Consider the following 16832-nt stretch of genomic DNA (forward strand, 5'->3'; position numbering starts at 1 on the left):
TCATTTTTGATACTGGTAATTTAGTTTTCTTTTTTCTTTTTTAAAAATTAAATTGACCAGAAGTTTATCTATTTTATTGTTTTTTTTATAAAACCAGCTCTTAGTTTTATTTATTAGTTCAATAGTTTTCTTAATTTCAATTTTATTAATCTCTTCTTTGGTTTTCAGTATTTCTAATTTGGTATTTAATGGAAGATTTTTAATTTGTTCTTTTCTAGTTTTTTTAGTTGCATGCCCTATTCATCGATCTCTTCTTTCTCTATTTTATTCATGTAAGCATTTAGAGATATAAAACTTCCCCTAAGAACTACTTTTGCTGCATCCCATAAGTTTTGGTATCTTGTCTCATTATTTTTATTCTCTTGAATGAAGTTATTGATTGTTTCTATGATTTATTGTTTGACTCATTCATTATTTAGGATTAGATTATTTAGTTTCCAATTAATTTTTAGTCTACCTTTCCATGACCCTTTATTACATATGATTTTTATTGCATCATGATCTGAAAAGGATGCATTTAGTATTTTTGCCTTTCTTTATTGGATTGTGAGGTTTTTAATGCCCTAGTACATGGTAAATTTTTATATAAGTGCCATGTGCCACGGAGTAAAAAGTATATTCCTTTCTATTCCCATTCAATTTTCTCCAGAGGTCTACCATATCTAACTTTTCTAATATTCTATTCACCTCTTTAACTTCTTTCTTGTTTATTTTGTGGTTAGATTTATCTAGTTCAGAGAGGGGGAGGTTCAGGTCTCCCACTGTATAGTTTTGCTGTCTATTTCCTCATGTAATTCTCTGAACTTCTCTAAGAATTTGGATGCTATACCATTTGGTGCATATATGTTTAGTAATGATATTACTTCATTGTCTATTGTGCCTTTTAACAGGATGTAGTTTCCTTCCTTACCTCTTTTGATAAGATCTATTTTTGCTTTTGCTTTGTCTGAGATCAGGATTGCTACCCCTGCATTTTTTACTTCAGCTGAAGCATAATATATTCTACTCCAGCCTTTTACCTTTACCTGGTGTGTGTCCCTCTGTTTCAGATGTGTTTCCTGTAAACACCACATTGTAGGATTATGGCTTTTAATCCATTCTGCTATCTGCTTCCGTTTTATGGGAGAGTTCACCCCATTCACATTCACAGTTATGATTACTATCTGTGTCTTTCTCTCCATCCTATTTCCCCCCTGTTTATGCTTTTCTTTCTCCTTTCTCCCTTTCCCTCCTCACTAGTGTTTTGTTTTTGACCACTCAGTCCCACCTCCCTTTTATTAGCTCCCTCCCTTTTCTTCCCCTTTACCTTTACTACTTCTTCCCTTCCTTCTAACCCTGCTCCCTTTTCTTTCCCCTTTTCCCTCCTATTGCTTATAGGGCAAGTTAGATTTCTATACTTAACTGATTATATTCTTTCCTCTTTGAGCCAAATCTGATGACAGTAAGGTTCAAACAATTCTCATCTCCCTCCTTTCTTTCAGCCCACTGTAATAAGTTTTTATACCTTTTCCTGTAATGTAATTTACCTTTGTTTGACTCTTCCTTTCCTTTTCTCCTAGTACATTCCCTTAGTTAGATCAGATTATTCCACTTACTTAGATCCATTTAACCCACTTGGTTAGATTTTTTTTTTGTCACTACATCAAAGTCAACTTGTACCCATTCCCTCTACGTATATCCCTTTAGAATGGTGTAATAACAATACAGTTCTCAAGAGTTACAAATGTCATTTTCCCTTGTAGGTTTGTAAACAGTTTGCCCTTATTAATAACATGTTGTTGTTTTTTTTCTGACCCATTTTCCTTTTTATGTCTCTCTTGACTCTTGTATTTGAAGATCAAATTTTCTGTTGAGAGACCCTGAATTTTTTAAGGCCATAACAGCATAGTGTTTACAAGCAAGTCCAATTAGCTGGGAAGCAATATTTAGGAGCCACTGAAGAAGTATACATAAAGAAAAACTTATAATTTCTATATTCTTTTCTCAGAGATAAATTGATGACCATTTAGAGCAATAATTGCCATTGCACAAAATACAAAATAAATATTCTGGATATTTGAGTGTTACAGATACTTAGATTTTGGATGGATAAGAGTTTATTATAAAACTGAAAAAAATAGTCATTTTCTATTGTATCATCAGAAAATTCCAAGCATATGATTGCTTATCACTTGTTACTTTAATAACTAGCAAGCAATTTGAGTATCTGCTGTTCTCCTATGAAATAAAGACTGAGTAGTTTTTCTAAGAAGGAAAGAGTGCTGAAGGAAAAAGGCTAATGTGTTTTAAGTCCATCTTACTTTAGAAATATATGGTTCTCTTATTTATATCAGGAGTGTTTTGAAAGAACTTGATATATAGTTTGTTAGCTACTTAATTCAATTTATTTTCTTTTTAATATTGTTTGGTTGCACTCACTTATTCCTTAATTTCGCCTTTTTCATATTATAACTTCTCAGCTCCTTGCTCTTCTGGAGCATCTATCTGAGAGGGTGGGATGACAAAGTATAATTGGGTTGGTCATTACAAGTAAGGGTAAAGTCTCTGAATGAGAGTACCTTGATCTGAGTCAGAAGTTATCAAAAAGTAAAACTAGACTTCTCTCATCAACTACCTGGAAGTGATGCATCTTAGATCTGAGTCCTGGACAGAGCCAAACTGAGAGGCTTATGCTAATCCTAGGCTGACTGTTCCTGCCATAGCTGAAGATCACCATGACACTTCAGAAAGAGTATAGTCATTTCTCACCCAGCTATAGGATGCTGTCCTTTGGACTTCTCCATCATGACCCCAGGAACCTTATTATCCCACATGATTGGAGGATGGAATGATAACATCCCCTAACATCCATTTAAAGAGGGTACCCAGGCCAGTTATCATTTTCTTATTTCCCACCTGGCTATAGGCTATATTCATTTGGACTTTTCCATCATGCCCCTGAACTTTCTACCCCTCTTTCTCCTTAGTTTTTCAGCTTCCTTGTATGTTGCCTTCTTCTAATAGATTGTAAGTTCCTTGAGAACAGGGACTGTCTTTTTCATATTTATATCCACAGTGCTTTATAGAGTGCCTGGCACATAGTAGATACTTAATACATGTTTATTGACTGACAGATGAACCAGAAGCTGGAAGTGGTGGAGGCTGAAGCTCCATCAAAGGATGGGCCCAAGGGTTCCAACAGAGTTTACTCACAGCGTTATGTGCTGTACAATTTGAAAAGACTAGTGGTCAAGCAACCTACCTGCCCCAGCTTAGGTAAACACTGTTGCCAAGTGAATGAGAAGGAGCAAGTACAGATGAATCCTGAGTTCAACTGAAATGCTATGCTCTGCCTAGCAGGAGAGTAATTTGTATATCGCTGGCATCAATGTCCTCCTCTCCAGTGGACTTTTTGAGGGCTCTTCTGAGAAAGAAAGGACATCAGGGCTTGCTGTTCAACAGTTGTGAGTTACCTTGAGCACAGATGTTCCCACAACATTTTCCTCACTACTATTGTACTTCAAATTCATGGCCACTCTATTCCCATGGGCTCTGTGTATAGTTGTAGAAGAATGCGTCCCAGACTTTAGAGGAAACTCTTTGTAACAACTCTTTTTTTTGACATGCTAAACTAAGAAAATGACTTTTAAAAAGCTGATTGAGTTTACTGACTGATTATTAAGTGCAAGCATACTAGTGGCCACATATGACCTACAGTAGAAGAAGTAATCACCTATAGGATTACTCCTAGAACATGAGGTAGCAATCTCCCTTCTGGTGACAAAACTCAATGTCAATCTAAGTTGGCTGGGGGGCGGTGAGCATAGAAAGAGTGCTTCCCAATTAAAAAAAAAAGTCACATGAACATTGATTTTTTTTTCTTTTTACCATTAATGATTTTGTATAACTTTTTGTTTGTTTTGACTCTATCTGTGATTTCATTAGTGAAGGGAGCTCCCAGTGAACAGTTCTATAGCTAGTCCAAACTCCTATAGCTCTCCTGACAAATGATCATTCGCCTCTTCTTTAATACTTCTAATGAAGGGGGAATCACTTCTTTGTGAGACCCCCAATTAGTTTTATTTTTAATCTATTCTAATTGTTAGAAAATGTCTCTCCCTTTAATTTGTATCCACTTGCCCCTTAGGAACAGTGTAGAAATTCTACCTCTTACATATAGTAATGCTTCAAATTTTTGAAAATGGTTTGAATACGATAGTTTTAAGTTGCAAGGAATCTTTGAGATTAGTATTAGATAGTAGAAATCTTGTTAGATTTAGAGTCAAGAAACTTGATCTTGATCCTAGATGCATTATTTTTATTAGATCACTAACATCTCAGGTATATCATTTACTTCTTTGACTTTCCTTGTTTGTGAAATGGGGATGATTATACTTATACTATATACCATACAGGCTTGTATGGGAGTAAATGCTTTATCAATGTTAAAGGTGCTGCATAAAGATGGTTACATGGTTATTAGTCCAACTTTAAGAGACCGCAGCACACAGTAAGTAAGTATTAGATTTGGGACTAAAACCCATATCTTCTGACTCCAAATACATTGTTGTTTCCATAGCACTGAATTGGGTCATTAAGATATGCCGGCTCTTCAAGTTCCTTCATCCGTTCATCATATGATAAGCTTTTCAGAGCTTTTATATTTCTGATTGCTATTTTCAGAGGGAAAGAAAGAAGGAAGGAAGGAAGGAAGGAAAGAAGGAAGGAAGGAAAGAAGGAAGGAAGGAAAGAAGGAAGGAAGGAAAGAAGGAAGGAAGGAGGAAAGAAGAAAAAGGAAGGAAGGGAAGAAAGAAGAAAGGAAGCAAAGAAGGAAAGAAGCATTTATTAAGCTCCTAAGTGCCAGGCACTGTGCTAAGCTCTTTATAAATATTATTTCATTTTATCCTCACAACAACCTCGGGAGATAGGAGCTCTTATTCAACCCCATTTTCACTTGAGAGACCTGAAGCAAACGGGGGTTGTAATTTATCCAGGGTCACACAACTAGTAAGTGTTTGAGGGAGTATTTGAACTCAGGTCTTATTGATTTCTTTCCTGACTAAATTCAGGCCTGGCCCAGTGGGTCTGATGATAATTCACTGCATCACCTAATTGCCTTTGGAAGGAAGAAACATTGTGTAGTAGAAAGAACACTAGATTTGGAGGCAGAAGATGTGGATTTAAGTCATTCCTCTGTCATTAATTAGCTGTGTGATTTTGAGCAAATGGCATTACCTGTTCAAAGCCTCAATGTCTTTGTTTGTAATTATTGATCTATTGGATCTCTAGGGTCTCTGCTAGTTCTAATATTTTGTGAATTCCAAATTTTAATTTGCTGATTTAAAATATGGCACTTATAACTGAGCATAGTATTTTGATATTATAGGCACCTGAGTTGCACAATGGGGAGACCACTAGGAATGGAGTCAGGAAGACCTGGGTTCAAATATCCCTCAGAAATTACAAATGTGTGGCCCTGGGCAAGTAACTTAACATCTTTTTGCTTCAGTTTCCTCATTTGTAAAATGAGGATAATGGTAGTGCCTGCCTTCTAGGTTTGTTGTGAGGATCAAATTAGATAATACTTGTAAAGTGCTTATTAGCATAGCACCTGACACATAAAGACTGTATTTGCATGCTAGCCAATAGGAGAAGGAGCAGGAATAAGAATATGATAGTTGAGTCAAAGCAGAATAGAGTGAGATTATTGATTATACGATTTATTATAAACCTATAACATTGTAATTAGAATCATGTAGCCAGATGGAATCTTATTCCAACAGAAGAAACTGAGCATAATTTTAGTGTTTGTGATTGTTTAAACAAACAAAATTATCACTTATAAAAAGTGAAAAGATGGGGAAAAGGAGGAAGAAAAGAGAAAATAAAGAGCGGTGCACTGGTGTGGCAAAACATCACAAATCCACTAGTAATATTCAATCTAGCAGTGATTGGGAATAAGAGGTTTTATTTTCTTGTCTTAAAAAAGATTTATAATCTAGAATTCTATCTGGGGCATATTATTATTTTAATGCAACAGCATTGCAGCAACAGAACCATGTAATACTATGATAATCCTATAGAAAATGTGGAGAATTATTCTGATTCACATGTAGCTAAGGTTATCCAGTTGGGAAATCAGTTTAAACCAGATGCAGGAGTGCCAAACTGCAAAAACATTAATATTTTAAAAAATATTCTATGTGGCACTGGAGAATATTAAAGTAATAAAGAGTTTTCTGGCATACACAGTGTTTGATGGAAATGATTTCCTGGAAGGACCGACAAATCAAATTTACAGTCAAATATTCCATATTATCAGCAACCTTATGCATAATAGCAAGTAATTCTTTGACAGAATGACAAAATAAACAATTAAAAACTAGGAGGAAACAGCAATATGTATTTTGTTTGTAATGCAGAGGAAGGAGTTTGACTGTATTTGAAAAAAAAAATGAGTGGCTGGAACAGGACGGAATGCTCTCCTTAGAGCTGACTGAACAATTTTCAATATTTTAGCCTGTGAGAGGGTATCAGGTTAGGGTAGCAGAGGTCAGAACATAGAAATGGCTTAGTCACTCTTTAAAACTGAAGATGAAATTTATCTTATACTATATTTTTTGCCTAGTATCTAAACAAATCTCTTGGGCAATAGGTATAAGTATTCGAGTTTCCCATCCTGCCCCCTCACTTTTGTTTCTTTTGCTTATTAATTGGTAGCCATAAGTGCTTATAAAACTTTTGCACAATTCTATCTGATTTTCCTTTCACTAAATTAAGTCCCATCAGATTCAAGGATGAATAGGATCAGTTTAACAGTGTCAATATGATAAATTTTAGAGACCTTATGTAATTGTTATGTTGAGGAAATATAGAACTACCTATGATATATGCAAAACCATGAAATAATAAAAAGTCAATATACTTGAGGTTACCAATTTATGAAAATTTGAGAATATAGTTTCACTGGTTAAGCCACCATGTATACAATTCCTGGCAAAACTACTTCTGAATGTTTTTAAAAAGCTTATCTAATTTTCTCCTAGTTGAAATGGACATGAACTATGCTTTGACAGGTTTGTCTGTGAGCCCATTAGTGTTGGTAATCTTTGGGTAATAAATCAGTTTACAAGTAAGTGGTGCCCTCATTATTTATAGTTATAAAGCACTTACTATGTGCCAGGTACTGTTCTAGGTTCTGGGGATACAAAGAGAAAAAGGAAAAAGTCCCTGCCTTCAAGAAGCTTACATTCTATTGGGAGACAACATGAGCAGTACAAATGAAACACATAGAAAATACATCAATCCAAGTATTCTTAGCAGGGAAAGTATTAGCAGCTGGGATGTCAGGAAAGGCTTCATGTAGAAGGTGCTGCTGGAGTGGAACTTGAAAGTATACTAGGTTTTCTAAGAGGCAGTGGTGATGAAAGAAGGTGCATGGGGGACAAAAGCCCATGCAAAGGCAAACCAAGGGGAGATTGAAGAACTGCAAGAAGGCCAGTCTGCCAGGATCCTGAAAGGTGTGGAGAGGAAGTAATGTATTAATATCACCAGAAAAGCAGGTTGGAGCCTTACTGTGAAGGGTTTTAAATGCCTCAAAGAAGAGTTTGTGTTTGATCCTAAGGAATAAAGTAAGAGTTTGTTGGGCAAGCAAGTGATATGGTCAGACCTGCATGTTAGGAAAATCATTTTGTCAGCCATGTGTCTCATCGATTAGAAAGGGGGAGAGACCTGAAAAAGGGAGGCTAATTAAGTTCAGGTGAGAGATGATGAAAGCCTGAGTTAGGGTAGTGACCATGTGAGTGGAGAAAAAGGAAGAGATGTTGTGGAAGTGGAAATGATAAGACCTAGTAACTGCTTAGATATGTAGGGCGAAAAAGAGTGATACTTTGAGGGTGATTCTGATGTTCTGAACCTGGGTGACTGGAAGAATTGTGTTGCCAAGATTGACAGAACTATGAGAATTTGGAAAATAAGTCAGTTTGGGGGGAAAGATGATGAGTTCTGTTTTGGACATGTTTGAAATGCCTGTCCATCTAGTTTCAAGTGCCCAATAGGCAGTTGTTAATGTATGACTGCTGCTTAGAAGAGAGAGTAGGGCAGGACATATATATCCAGGAGTCATCAGAGTAAAGGGGATATTTAAAGCTATGTGAGTTGATGAGGTCACCAAGAGAGAATATAGAGAAAGAAAAGAAATTCTAAGGCAGAGCCTTGGGATACACTTATAATTAAGGAATGGGATATGGATAATGAGTTAGCAAATGAGATTTGAGGAATGGTCAGAAAAGAAGGAGAACCAAGAATACTGGTACAAAAACCCAGAGAAGAGAGACTATACAAGAAGACAGAGTGGTCAACAATATCAGATTCCACAAAGAGGTAAAGAAGAATGAAGACTGAGAAAAACACTATCAGCTTTGTCACTTAAAAGTTCATTGGTAACTCTGGAGACATCTGAAGGTCAGAAGCCAGACTGCAGAAAAGTTGAGAGACGAGTGAGAGGAGAAAAAGTGGAGGCAATAGGCAATTTTTTTTAGGAGTGTGGCAGACAAAGAAAGGAGAGATATATGGCAAGTCACTTAGCCTCTCTAAGCCCGTCTTCAAATCTGTAAAATTAGATCCTATGACTTCGTTATCCATACTTACCTTTTTATGCCGTATCATTCTTATCCTTATGCAAGTAAATTCTCCATAGAATATCTTGATAGCCTTCTTTAAAAAAAAATAACAAGGGGCAGCAAGGTAGTGCAGTGGATAGAGCATTGGATCTGGAGTGAGAAAGACCTTAAATTTGGTCTCAGACCCTTACTAGCTGTGCAAGCCTAAGTAAGTCACTTAACCTCCATTTCCTCATCTGTAAAATGGGGGAAATAATAACACTCACCTCCCAGGTTTGTTGTAAGGATAAAATGAGATAATAATTGTAAAGTGTTTAGTACAATGCCTGGCATATAGTAAGCACCATATAAATGTTAGCTATATTAATAATAATGACAACAACAACAATAATTATATCTAACATTTATATAGCTATAATAACATATTATAACTATATGTTTTATATATTATATAATGTTATAACATATAATTGTCTAGCTATAATAATGCCTATTATTTAAAAGTTAAACAATCAGGCTATTCAGCTATTAACACTCATGTTCTTTACTTTTCCTATCATACATGTGTTCAATGATTCCTCTTGCATAACTTCTCATGTGCAAATGTTTGTTGTTCAGTCTTTTTTCAGTGGTGTCTGACTCTTTGTGACCCCAATTGGGTTTTTCTTGGCAAAGATACTGGAGTGGTTTACCATTTCCTTCTCTAGCTCATTTTACAGATGAGGAAACTGAAGCAACTGTCTTGAGGCCAGATTTGAGCTCAGAAAGATGAGTCTTTCAGGCCTAACAATCTATCCACTGTGCCACTTAGATGCAAATATTTACTTACAAGTTATTTTGTATATACTTATACACGTGCACATTGTTCTCCCCTTGCACAGTGACTTCCTTAAGGACAGTGACTGTTTCTTTTTTGTCTTCATGCTGAAAATGCCCAGGATAGTGCCTGGCAAACAGTAGTCACTTAATAAAAGCTTGCTCACTTGATTGATAAAAGATACATCTTACTTACACCTATGATAACAATAGATAGCATTTGTGTAACATTCTAAAGTTTCCAAACCACCTTACAAATATTGTTTCTTTTTATTTCCCAACAGGTAGTACGAGTGGGGAGGTAGGTGCTATTATTATCTTCATTTTACTGAAGATGTTAAGTGACTTGTCCAAGGCTATACAGCCAATAATTGTCTGAGGCCAGATTTGAATTCATATTTTCCTGAGTCCATGTTAGCACTCCATCCTCTTAGACACATTCCCATTCTCTTTTGGATCACTTGCAATTTTGATGTTTATGCATATATGTTGTTGCATGACTCACAACCACATAAGCAGCCATCACAAGATGTTGAAGCAGATGGGTGTTTGTGGCACCAAGCACCTTGGAATCATTAAAAGCACTATTTTTTTCCCCCAAGTGTGATCTTTCTCATTCTTTTTCTACTATTTAATCTTGGAAGCAGCTCATTGTCCATCTGCAGCACCTGTTTAAGATATATAGATATATAGATATATATATATATATATACACACACACATATATACATATACACACATACATATACATACACACACACACACACACACACACACACACACACACACATATATATATATATACTGATAGGTCAATTTAATAGATTGAAAAACTAAACCACTTGCTATATTCTGGGCAATATGAATTCTTTACCATTTAATTTTTCCAGTATTCCTAGTTAGTTTAATCTCTTTTAGTAACCATGAATCTTTTTGAGAGAGTCCTGTAGTTTTCCAGGAATAATGCCATTGGCATAGTATCACTGAAAAAGGATCCTCTGGAAAGTCTTAACATTAATTAAAAAAAATCCCTTCTTTTATTTAGTTTTTTTTTTCATAGGATCACTGGCACACTATTTAATCCTTTTATGGTTTGAGGAAGACCCTCTGTTCAACTAAAGCTTTTAAGTCTGAATTTTGTTCTACTGAATCATATGCTTTTTTGTTGTTGTTGTTAAAATAGACAAATAATAGTCACAATATGATAACTATAAAGATGTCTATGAAGAAAATTGTAAAAGCCTGACTCTCATGATTTCTTCTCATCATTTCATTAAGGATTTTCAGGGTTGCCTAGACCATTTTCATAAAATGATGTATATATCAGAAAGTGTGGATGTAGATTAGTATTCAGTGATACCTTATTCATTTGGTAACCTCTTTTCCATTCTTTTGAAATATTTTGAAAATTGATTATGCATATCTTCACAATTTTGTCATCTTGGCATGGATTAATTTGTATTTTGTTAGGTTCACCAGTTTTTCCTTATTTCATCTTTTTATGTGAAATTGCAAGGTACTTAAATGGTACATTGGGTTTTAAGGTGACAGAGTCAAAATTTTCAATAATTTTCACTGTTGAGAATAGATTATCATATAAATGCCAGTGATCTATTTCATTTCAGGTTTATTTGTTATCATCCAGTTTTATTTGTAAAAGCTGTCAGAATAATTTGGCTTAGCTGAGTCTCATATAATTTTCTTTGCAGGCATGTTTTCTACTCAACAGTTTTTTTTCTCTCTTCTATTTTATGAAAAAAAAATATTGCTTGTAATCTTCCACCATTCCTTTCTGTGATGTTCTGCAAATGGGCATCTAATTAATTCTAATTAACCCAAATTGTTCTTGCACAGAAAGAACATGTGGGGCTATCTGAGGCACCTTCTGGGCTTTTCCTCCCACTCATTGATCCAATAGTAGCTTCTCAAAGAAATGAAAAACAAATGTATTTACTTTTACCCATATCTTAATTTTGTGAGTCAGCAGCTTATTTAAGCAGGTCAGTTTAGAATGTATACAATATACCTAGTGTGTTCTCATCTTTATTCTTTCCTCTAATTTGGTATTGATTTTTTATCTTTCATCTAATCAGGCAATGATCTTTTCTGTACACAGCTGATTCTGAAGAGTTTCACCTTGCTAAACCACACTCCCCTTTCTGTTAAGATATAGTTAATTTTATATTTTGTGAAGCTGTTCCGTATTCACTATGTTCAACACCTTCAAAACTCTATTCTTAACACATAGTAAATGTTTAATAAATTCTTGTCAACTGAATTCTAAGCTTCTGAGTTTTTTAGAAATTGAAGGTTGGAAGATGGTAGAGTAAAAGCAGTGATTTGCTTGAGCTCTCCTCCAAATCCCTCCAAATACCTGTAAAAAAGGGCTGTAAATAAATTCTAGAGCAGCAGAATCCACAAAAAGACAGGGTGAAACAAATTTCCACCCAAGACAACCTGAATGGTTGATTGGAAAGGTATGTTGCACCTGGCTGGGAGAGGAGCACAGTTCAGCATGGGTGCATAGGCAAAGACCAGGCATTAGTAAACCTGGAGTAGGCCTCAGGGGACTGAATCACAGGCAGCTGTGGCAGTTTCCAGACTTCTCAACCCACAAATACCAAAGACAAGTTAGAAGGTCAGTAGCAAAGGTCTGTCTGATTGGAGTGAGAGAGAAGCTTGGTGCCAGTCCCAGTCCCAGTGTAGTCCCCAGGCAGTGGCTGCTTCTAGAGCCTCTGGCTTAAAGACTGAGGGGGAATTGAGTGGCTGATCAGAGGGGAATTGCAGCGATCTCTTTGCTGGTACTAAGGCAGGATTCTCTTGCTATGCCCATGCTTAGATCCGTGTCACAGTTCTGGGTGGCAAGCTTGGGGTGAGAAAGAGTGCTGGCATGGTGAAGCTTGTAGTGGAGGCGGAGAGGGAATCCTCCTCACAGTTCCAAGGCAGAATGAGCACTTGTGGTCACTCATAGACCAGGCACAGACCAGGAAAGGAGTAAACACCTTGCCCTTGATCATACCACCTTGGAAGAACTGAAAATTTACAGGTCCCTAGAAGTAGCTCTGAAAACAGCTGCACAAAATCCCAGAAGCTTGGTACAGTACATTCTCCACACTGGAAGCAGACCCCCTACTTTAACAAAGAGTTTAAAACACAAGTGGTTAGCTGGGATCATGAACAAACAGAGCAAAAAATGTCAGACCATAGAATCTTACTTTGGTGACAAAGAAGATCAAAACATACAACCAGAAGAAGACAACAAAGTCAAGGTTCCTACATCCAAAACCTCCAAGAAAAATACGAATCAGTCCCAGGCCATGGAAGAGCTCAAAAAGGATTTTGAGAAGGAAGTAAGAGAGGTAGAGGAAAAACTGGGAAGAGAAATGAGAGTGATGCAAGAAAATCATGAAAAACAAATCAATAGCTTGCTAAAGGAGACCCAAAAAAATACTGAAGGAAAATAAACACCTTAAAAATAGCCTAACCCAAATGGCAAAAGAGGTCCAAAAAGCCAATGAGGAGAAGACTGTCTTAAAAAGCAGAATTGGCCAAATGGAAAAGGAAGTCCAAAAACTCACTGAAGAAAAGACTTCCTTAAAAATTAGAGTGGAGCAAATGGAAACTAATGACTTTATGAGAAATCAAAACATTGTAAAACAAAACCAAAAGAATGAAAAAATAGAAGACAATGTAAAATATCTCTTTGGAAAAACAACTGACCTGGAAAATAGATCCAGGAGAGACAATTTAAAAGTTATTGGACAATCTGAAAGCCATTCCTCTATACTGAGTTACTAAGACCAATACAATCATAGGTCTTCATCTCTCTTAGTTTCTTTAAATGTATCTTAGTTTCATTAAATTCTTTCCTGTTTTTTTCCTTTCTTTGTGTATTTCCAGTACTTAGCACAATGCTTGGCATATAGTAAGTATATAATAAATCCTTGTTGACTGACCATTCCTATTCCCTTAAATATTATGTAATGTCACTTTAATGAAAGACTGTATATTAATCAATTATATTCCCATGAACAAATCTCCGATTTGTTCATGGGAATATAATTGATGCCTGGATTCCTTGGCTATACCACTGCTATTTTTCATAGGGAATGAGTCAAATATCTGTTGGGATTGGCCTGGTCCAGACTTATCCCAGTAAACCTGTTCATATGAGTAAGGAGTTCCAGGGATATTAATGTGATCTAGGATTAGAGAACCATATGACCTAGAGCTAGGATTATCCAATCCAACTCCCTTATTTGACAGATGAGAAAACTGGGGTCCAGATGGGGAAGTCTAATATCATAAAGCAAATAAGTTATCCAGCCTAGATTCAAAATCAGATCATCTAACACAGGAAAGACAATTATAGATATGAAAGGATTAAACCATTTAACCGGCTCATCATACCAGCTAACTAAGGTTACATACATATATTAATGTGTGCATAATTTTAAATCTGGAAGGGATCTTAGAGATCCTACAGGTAAACCTTTCATTTTGTAAATTAATAGAGGCTCAGATAGATGAAGGGATTTTCCTAAAGTATTTAAGTGATTTACATATCATTAAAATTTTTGTTCCCTAACCACTAAGAAAGTTTTGAGAATACATGAATATGGCTAACAAGTGCTTTCAGGTTCTTCAGAGAACCATGATATTAAAAAAAAAAATGCTGGCTCAAAGTGAATATGAATAACAATTGTTTCTGTTTTGACCAGAAACTCTGAGGGTCTTCCCCTCCCAGATTGATTTTTTTTTAACTAGGTAAAGAGGCCATCCTTTGCTTCATTTCTTACCTAGCCTTAATCACTGAATGATTGTTGCCTCAGTTTAACTGAGACCTGTTAAAGACCTTAGCTTAAAAAGGCCAAGGTCTCCTGCTGTATCCAGAGACATGTCTAGTCATCCTGCTTTATATCTCACCACTGGACCCAGATGGCTCCAGAGAATAAAGTGAGGCTGGTGACTTTGCACAGTCCTCCCTCAATTAAATCCAATTCACTCACATGTCATGGCATCACCTCCCTGTTGTCATGGTCCTCTTCAAGAATGAAGGACAAGCAACAACAAGTTCCCTAGTAGAATTTTGGGTCATTGTTTGGAAGGATGGTCAGTGAGTCAACAAGCATTTATTAAGCAACTACTATGTGCTAAGCACTAGATAAAAAAAACAAAAACAAAAACAAACAAAAAAAACCCGAAGGACAATTCCTGCTTTCAAGAAACTCACAGTATAATGAGAGAGAAAATGAAACCAACTATGTACAAATAAGATATATGCAGGATAAATTGGAGATAATCAACAGAGAGATGGCATTAGAATTAAGGAGGTTGAGAAGAACTTCCTGTAGAAAGTGAAATTTTAGTTGGGACTTGAAGAGAGCCAAAGAAGCAGGAGGCAGAGAGGAGAAGGGAGAGAATCACTGGCATGAGGGACAGCCAGTGAAAATGCCCAGAATTAGGAGATGGAGTGTCTTGTGGGAAAAAGAGTAAGGAGGTGAGTACCATTAGATCACAAAGTACGTGGGAGTGAATAATGTATAAGAAGATTGAAAAGGTAGGAACAGGGCCAGTTAATGAAAGGCTTTTAACAACAAATGGAGGATTTTGTATTTGATCCTGAGGTGATAGTTAATTGAATGGGGTGGGGTGGAGTGACATGAGTGAACTGAACCTTGGAAGATTAATTTGGCAGCTGAGTGGAGAGAGTCTTAAAGCAAAGAGACCAGTTCCTTGCTCTTGCAATAGGCCAGACATCAGTTGATGAGGATCTGTACCAGGGTGGTGGCAGCATTGGAGGAGAGAAGGGGGCATGTAGGAAACATGTTATGAAGGTGAAATCAACAGGATTTGAAAACAAATTGGACATAAGGGGTGAGAGAGAGTGAGGAGTTAAGAATGACACCCAGGTTGTGAGCCTGGATGATTGGGAGGATGGTGATGCCCTTGACAGAAACAAGGAAGTTTGGAAGAGGGGGAGGTTTTCGAGGGAAGATAATGAGTTCAGTTTCAGACATGTTGACTTAAGAATGTATATATGGGAAATTCAGTTCAAGATGTTCAATAAGCAATTAGAGATGTGAGTTTGGAGGTTAAATGAGATGTTAAATAAGCAGATTAAGATTCATCAGCACAGAGATGATAATTGAATCCATGGGAACTAATGAGATCACCAAGTGGAAAGACAGAGATCTGGGGCTTACCCATCGTTAGGGGATGTAACCTGAAGATCCAGCACAGGAGGTTGTTGTTCAGTTTGGCCTCCCCAAACACAGCATAATGTTGACCAAATCAATATATATTCTGCTATGTTGTGGTGATTCTGAGGACCAAGAGTTACTATAAAAAAATATCAGTTGAGGCTCTCTTGGAGCCCCACCCGCCCACCCCCCTTCCCCGGCTCTCAGAAGATCTCGAATACCTCCGATGGGTATCTCGGAGCTTCCCCCTTGACACTTCAGTTGTAAAGTAGTCCCATTTCTTCAGAAGACCCTGCAGAGAGGCTCACGGCTAAAGCAGGAGCTGCACCTGTTAGCCACGAAGCCACCACCTGGTGTTACTTGCCAGCAGAACACAAACCAAATGGATGATCTCTGAGGTCAGATTTTGGATGGGACCAACACACCCTATGGAAAAAAATTTTAAGCAGAAGTCTTCATTCCTCAGAGGTACCCATTTGAACCTCTAAATATACACTTTTTGACTCCCGTCTATCATCCTAACATTGACTCTGCAGGGAGGATCTGCCTGGATGTTCTCAAACTGCCACCAAGAGTCTCTTGGAGAACTCCCTGAACATTTCCACTGTATTGACCTCCATCCAGCTGCTCATGTTGGAGCCCAACCCTGAAGACCCTTTAATGACTGACATCTCTTCAGAGTTCAAGTACAACAAACCAACCTTCCTCAAGAACGCCAGAGAGTCAACTGAGAAGCATGAGAATGAGGAGTTGGAGAATCTGCCAGAAGCCAGTAACCCCAGAGATGCAGAAGTGCCTCAGAAAGGAAAAGGCTTGAAGCTAGGGCAATGGGAGAGGAGACTTTGTCCTGATGCTTAGGGAGTCCATCAAGAGCCATTGCAGCTCATAGCGTTCTACTTCTGTCAGGGCTTCTGATCTTGCCTCATTTGTTTGAATGTTTTTCTTGGTCTTTGATGAGAGTGGAATGTGTTTTTCCTTATAAAATAGGCCTTGTATATTTATGTATTCTGCAGTAGACTAATTCTCTGAATGTAATGTGTTGTATTTATCTTGTACATATGTATTTTGAAACCTTTTAACCTGAAAAATAATCATTTAACATTGAAAAAAAATCAGTTGAGTGAGTTACCCACCCACTCTTCAAATTGGCAACCTCGCATCTCCTAGGGCTGACAATAATACATTTGCAAAACTCCTTTATTTAGTTGCCATG

The 16832-nt window shown here is 36.9% G+C and overlaps 1 pseudogene; it reads left to right on the forward strand.

Moving 5' to 3' along the window:
- Positions 1-3113: 3113 nt before the first annotated feature.
- On the forward strand, positions 3114-16477 carry LOC114051752 (annotated as a pseudogene).
- Positions 16478-16832: the final 355 nt, after the last annotated feature.

This window comes from Vombatus ursinus, unplaced genomic scaffold (assembly GCF_900497805.2).
Source record: "Vombatus ursinus unplaced genomic scaffold, bare-nosed wombat genome assembly UNPS02014805.1, whole genome shotgun sequence".
NCBI lineage: Eukaryota > Metazoa > Chordata > Mammalia > Diprotodontia > Vombatidae > Vombatus > Vombatus ursinus.